Source organism: Pinus tabuliformis, chromosome 2_1 (genome assembly GCF_031772625.1).
Source record: "Pinus tabuliformis cultivar Carrire ecotype Pingquan chromosome 2_1, CPIR1, whole genome shotgun sequence".
NCBI classification, from domain to species: domain Eukaryota; kingdom Viridiplantae; phylum Streptophyta; class Pinopsida; order Pinales; family Pinaceae; genus Pinus; species Pinus tabuliformis.
The window spans coordinates 147,292,884-147,299,232 of NC_142299.1; positions in this window are offsets into that span (position 1 = coordinate 147,292,884).

The following is a 6,349-nucleotide window of genomic DNA, read 5'->3' on the forward strand; positions in this document are numbered from 1 at the left end:
ATGGTTGATTCTGCCGTTGCAAGATATAAAAGGAAATCCCTACCATAATCCGATGGACTCAACAATGGGGCAGAGATTAATGCCTGCTTCAAGGCATCAAAAGATCGTTGCTCAAGGTCTCCCCATAAAAATGGAAATCCTTTCTTCGGAAAATGCATAAATCCTTTAGTTATCTCAGCATAGTTTGCTATAAACTGTCTCAAGAAATTTTCCTTTCCTTGGAGACTTTGAAGTTGTCAGATAGAAGATGGGGGAGGCAACTGAATTATTGCCTCAACCTTGAAGGGATCAACTCAAATCCCTTCAGTTGATACGATGAACCCTAACAACTGACCAGATGTAACCGTGAAAATGCACTTATTCAGATTCAACTGGATCTTGTAAAATCGACATCTCTCAAAAACTAACCGAAGGTGGCTGAGATGATCGATTCTCTTTCGAGAACGAGCAGCTAAATCATCCAAGTATGTTTCGATGACATGCTTGATGTCATGGAAAGCATAAGACATGGCCCACTGAAACGTAGTGCCAGCATTTTTAAGACCAAAAGGCATCTTTTTGTATGCAAAGGTACCCCAAGGACAAATAAAAGTTGTCTTATGCTGGTCCTCTGGATGGATAGATATTTGATTATAACCAGAGAATCTGTCCATGAACGATAAAATTTCGTTACCCGCACATTCATCAACTATCTTATCAATAAACAGTATGGGGTAATTGTCTTTCGGACAAGATTTGTTCAAATCCCTAAAGTCAATGCACACTCGGATCGTTCCTTGTTTTTTATTAGAAACCTATTCCGTTAGAGGAACGGGGTATATGAAACCTGCTTTTAGCAGCTTTTCTACTTCAGCTTTAATAGTTGTTGCTCTCCTAGGATTGACCGGCCGAAGCTTCTGACAAATTGGCTTAGCGTTTTCATACGTCTTGATTTCATGCTGAACTATGGATGGATCAATACCAGGCATTTCCTCATAACACCAAGTGAATACATCTCGAAACTCCTTAAAGAGGTCAGTGTAAATTTGAATCTCTTCAGGGGAACAATCAGCTTCAACGAAGACATTTTATATAACGTCAGGGTTCCTAGAGATGTTTATTGGTAAAGTTTTTGAGATAATAGACATATTACCTTCGGAAAATAAATGTGCTGGAGCCAAAGGATTTGAAACTATACAAACATCACTAGTAAGCAGATCGGAAAACCTAGATTCGACCTCCTACAATGGTGGAAGAAAATATGATCGATGATGCAAATCTTCCCAAGGTCGATCTACACCTATCATTGCTTCTAAGATTGCTTCAACAGATGGTAGAACTGTGTCTAAGCAATCTAGAGTAGAAGTAGAGTCAAGGGTCCAAGTTGGGGCCACATCACCATCTAACTCCTCCTTTGAAAAAGGAGTGGGATGGTTGTCTGCAGAGTTAATGATAGATTGATAGCTAATTTCTACTGCAGACATGGGGAATGCCATTCCACCAACCTGCCCTCCATCTAATGTGGTCATAGATGAAGGTAGGGTCCAAGGGTCTGAAAAATAACGAGTTTGAAAGAACTCTTTCCATGAAGGCCCTTTGGAGGATGAAATGCATTGATTCTAGCTATAGGAGGGGGAAGGTCATATATACCCATCAAGGAAGAGTACATACCAACTCCTAAATTCTCTATAGGTTGACAAGGATTATCCACCAATGTAACAGTAGAATCCGAAGTTGTTTGAGAGTCACTCGGAGAATAATATAACTGATCAATTTTAAAAATCCTCCCCTCATGAGGGAAACAGAGAATGTAGAATAGAGATGAAACAATGGCATCCATCTCATAAATCCAATTCCTTCCTAAGAGGAGGTTGTAATCCAGGTTGGCATCAATGATTTCTACTTCAATATTAACGACCTTTCCTCCAACACATATAGGAAAAGCCGGATAATCCTACGTGGCCTATGAGAATGACCATCGAATTCCGTTAAGAGAGTAGGTGAAGGAACAGTTGAAGGTGATCCAATGGCCTTCCAACATGACATAGACATTACGCATGTGGAAGCTCCCTCATCTATAAATTTCTGAAAAATATTGGTTTTCTGGTAAGTATACTTTATCTGGAAAGCCATATGGTGAGGAAGTCTCTTTTTGACATTCAGCATATCAAAAGTGAGCACTAACGAATTTTTTGGATCCACTACCCTGATTGTCGAAAGCAAAGCACTTCTCTGAGTAGGACATGACTGGACTACCTCCAATGAAGACATAGCACAAGGACTTTGAGCCAGAGCTTCCACAATTGAGTAGTTCTGGGCTGCCCTAGCATTAGGATTAACAGTCGCGCACTTAACGGAACCTTTCGGTATCCGAGGTATAGGCTCAGCAGAGGGTCGCTCAATATGAAGTGGGTCCATGGTATCGGGAGAAGATTTACCCTTAGATGTTTCTGTTTCACCATAATTTCATTCTCTTGTAGCAACATCGACATGAGAACCCATCATATAGACATTTGAGCAATTTTCCCCTTCCTGGTTGCCCCCTGCGGAGGTACCATGGTTTGAGCTTGCACCAACAATTAATTGCTAGCCTTGGGGAAAAGGGTTAGTCAGGACAGCTTGGGAGCTAGAGGACCCTTGCTACACTAACAAGCGCTAAGAATCATGAATCTTCGGCCAGAGGTGAGTCAAATGATCTCCATTGGATAACTTGCATGGAAATTTAACCTTCTTTTTACACTCTTTTCTACCCTACCGTTGTCGGGCTTCTTAACATTACCCATCCCTTCCTGATTCTTATTTTTACCTCGTCCCTTCTTCTTCCCATCAGATTTTTGATTTCCTTTGAGGTTAGAGGCTTGGACGACATTTATGGAAGAAGGTTGGGAAGGCGAAGGAGTAGACGGTGCAGCCTGGTTAGAAGAAGTGGTTTGTAAAGACAACTGTTGCAATTGGTTCAAAAGGTTTGTCGTATTCACGTCAATTGATCCAACTATACCATTAGCATGAGGGCTTGGCTTCGGTTTGGCTAAATCAACCTTGGATCTAGGAGCATCAGGTAGGATTTTCTGGAAAGTCCCAGACTAAGAATATATCAATTCTAACTGCTAGGCTCGAAAAATAGCCTGCTCTTTTGAATAAACACTGGAAAGAGAAACATCCTTGGAGATCTCAGGTTGTAATTGTTATAGACATATTTGGGCACATCAACCCCAAGCTTATATGTGGATAAACTAGGGCTCTTCAACCCCTAAAAAAGTTGTTTCATACCCTAAAAGAACATAGTCATCTAATTACATCATTCCCCAAAAGTTCCACATGAGAAACCATCCAGAATTGGCCCAAACTGAACCATATTGACTGCTCCACTGGCAAGGCGCGATGCATACTAAGTGTTACACTGCCCAGGTGCGATGCATTCTTTTTGGGCCTTCTATAGAGTGCGATGGGCGAGGATGGACAAATGTCCGAGATAGTTTGCTAGGTGGTTTCTCATGGAATCTTCTAGAGACTTCTCCTATGCCACTTGCCTGTCTAAATTCGGCTAAGGATGAGTAAGAGATCCAAGAAATCTCCAAGTGGAACCAATTGTAACAAGTGGAATGACACTAATCAAAACCCTAGAGATGACTCACACCCTTGAACACATCTATAAATGGATCCCTCATCTAAGAGATATAGACACTGGAATATTGTGAATTGTAAGGAAATGCTGATAGTTTGTATCTAAGGAAAGAGCATTGTATTGTTGGTGTGATCTTGCTATTTCATGAGGTGAAGAGAGATTGATGCTGGGAGGATGACGTTGGATCAGACAACTTGGTTGTAATTCTCCCTTCTATTTAATAAATTTCTTCAAGTTTTCTTCCATATGATTGTGCAATTGTGAATTGTTAGATGATCCAAAAATACTTTTTTATCATAGGTTATAAAATTAGAATAAAATTAGAATAAAATAATTATTAATTTAAGATATTAAATTAATAATTATTATTCTAGAATGTTTAATTATTTAATGAAGACTTTTAGAATTAGCATATTGTTGTAACTAGATATGACTCTCCAAATGTGTCGTATCTTAGGCTCTATTATAGGAGATTAGTTAGCTAGTTGGTTTGAATAGCATTTATTGTAAATGGACACTTGTTATTTAATAAGTGATCCATAATTAGAGGTAGTTAGGACATGGAGCTTATAAATAGCTCATTGCAAGAGTGTTTGTGTGGTTCGGGTGTAAACTCTTGCAAATCAATTATGTAATTGTTTTTTTCTGATTAATAAAATTACGTGTCTGAGGACACTTCTGCCATTATTGTGGTATAAGAGCTATGGTAATGCTGCAGTTGATTTGAGAAAGAGATTCCAGCAGTGGATTTGAGGAGATTTCAGCTCAACAAAGTCCTGGAAAACTCCATTCAGTTGGCCAGCAAATCATTGGTATGGAAATTGCACAATTTTGTTCAAAAGGGAAGAAATTTTATTGTTTTACTTGTTTTAGATTTTTTTTAAAATCTGAAAATCATTTTTTAGTATTATCAAAAAAAATAAATATTCCTCTATTTGTTGGAACTTTTGTTATCTGCTCTGCTTCAATATGATGTTGGCCATGATTGCCTTGGCACGAAAGCGCTAGAGGGACTGAAATATATCCTGCGATCTGCTGAGCATCCTGTGAAAGTCCGAGCAGACCTTTTTTTTCTGAAGCCAGCGACATACAGACCGTCGCTTCCCTTCCAGTCGCTGGGAGGCCGATTATCTGGACGTCCGTCCTCCAGGAAAAGCTCTCTGCCATTCTTGAGCCAGCGGCATACTCCACTCTTGTAGCCAGTCGCAAAAATTAGGGCGTCGAAATTGTCTTCGCCACCATCTTCGAACACGACACTCCACCTGCTACACCACCAGCAAATAATGATTTACAGACGAGAGGAGGAGTTTGGCGGAATGCGACTGCGTTGCTCCCTCCCACTACATCATCGGAAGCCATTACAATTAAAATTGCAAATAAATGTTTCAGTTTACATCGATTCTAACGACAGACGTTGATCTCTAAAGCTGTGGAAAGGAAAGCCGTGAAGGAGGAAACAAAAGCGTTCCACTCACAGGGCATTAAAAATTATATTACTTACTTTCCCCAAATTAATCTTCACGTCATTTTTTATAAATCACTTTTGGAAAGTGATTTTAAAGTTTTATCACATTGTTTTGTAAAAGTGTTTATGATGTGATCATAAGGTTAATAAAGGATAGTGTATGTAATATATATATATTTTTTTGGGAGTGATAAGTGAGTGGGAGTAATAAGAGATTTTTTGTTGGGAGAAATAAGGTGAGCTTTATAAAAGTATTTTTTAAAGCTTTGTAATGGAGTGAGGAGTGAGTTTTTTAAAAGTATTTTTTAAAAGCCTTGTTATGGAGTAATAAGGGTGATGTTTTGAAATTTTTTGGAGTAATAAGGAGTTTTATTTGTAACTTGGAGAGATGAGGTGTGTTCAATAATTGGTTTTTAAGAAATTATTTTTTAAATGGGATCATCATATTTGTAACTCAAAGTATTTTTACTTTGAGGGGGGGTAATTTTTTTTTACCAGATTGTGCAAAAGCACCATTATAAAAAGTCAAATTTTGAAAGTTGCCCTGTAAAAATTTGAGAAATTGACTAGAGCCAAGTGCAAAGCTCAGTCAATATTCTCCTGTTTTGACGACTATTCGAGGGTCAAGGCCAAGCCCCGATAGATCGTGTTTTTTGCGTGGTGTGTTGTGTTGACTATCTTGTCCTTTCTGTTCTGCTTCTTGGTGCATCTCTTCATCGCTAAAAATGTCTAAGTTGATTAACTTATTTTCTGATTCCGACAAACTAGAAGGCACCAAATCTTATAAAACGTGGCATCGTCTTATTGAAAGCACACTTATTTACAATGAATTATGGCAAGGAATATGTGATGGCGATGTTAAGCCGAATAAACCCGCAGATGCAGATCCACTCGCAAAATGGAAAATCAAGAATGCTAAAGCCTTAGCTCTTATTAAATCATCTGTGAATGATGAAATGTATATACATATAGAGAATGCCACAGATGCATGGACTGCCTTAAAAACTTTTAAAGACCTCTTTGATACTCAGCCTGAATCAAAGAAGGTTGATTTACAGTTAAAATTGTTGCAACAAAAATTAACTGAAGATGGCGATATTCTTGAATACCTCTCCAGACTTAAGACTATTAAGCAGGAAATTATTAATGCTGGTTTTCCCGCAATTGATGATAGCTTTATGGTCACAATTGTAATTGCTGGGCTTCCTTCTTCCTATACGCATTTTTTAGAAACTTTACAAGCAACTGGGAAATTAGAAAAACTAAAGTTTGATGAACTT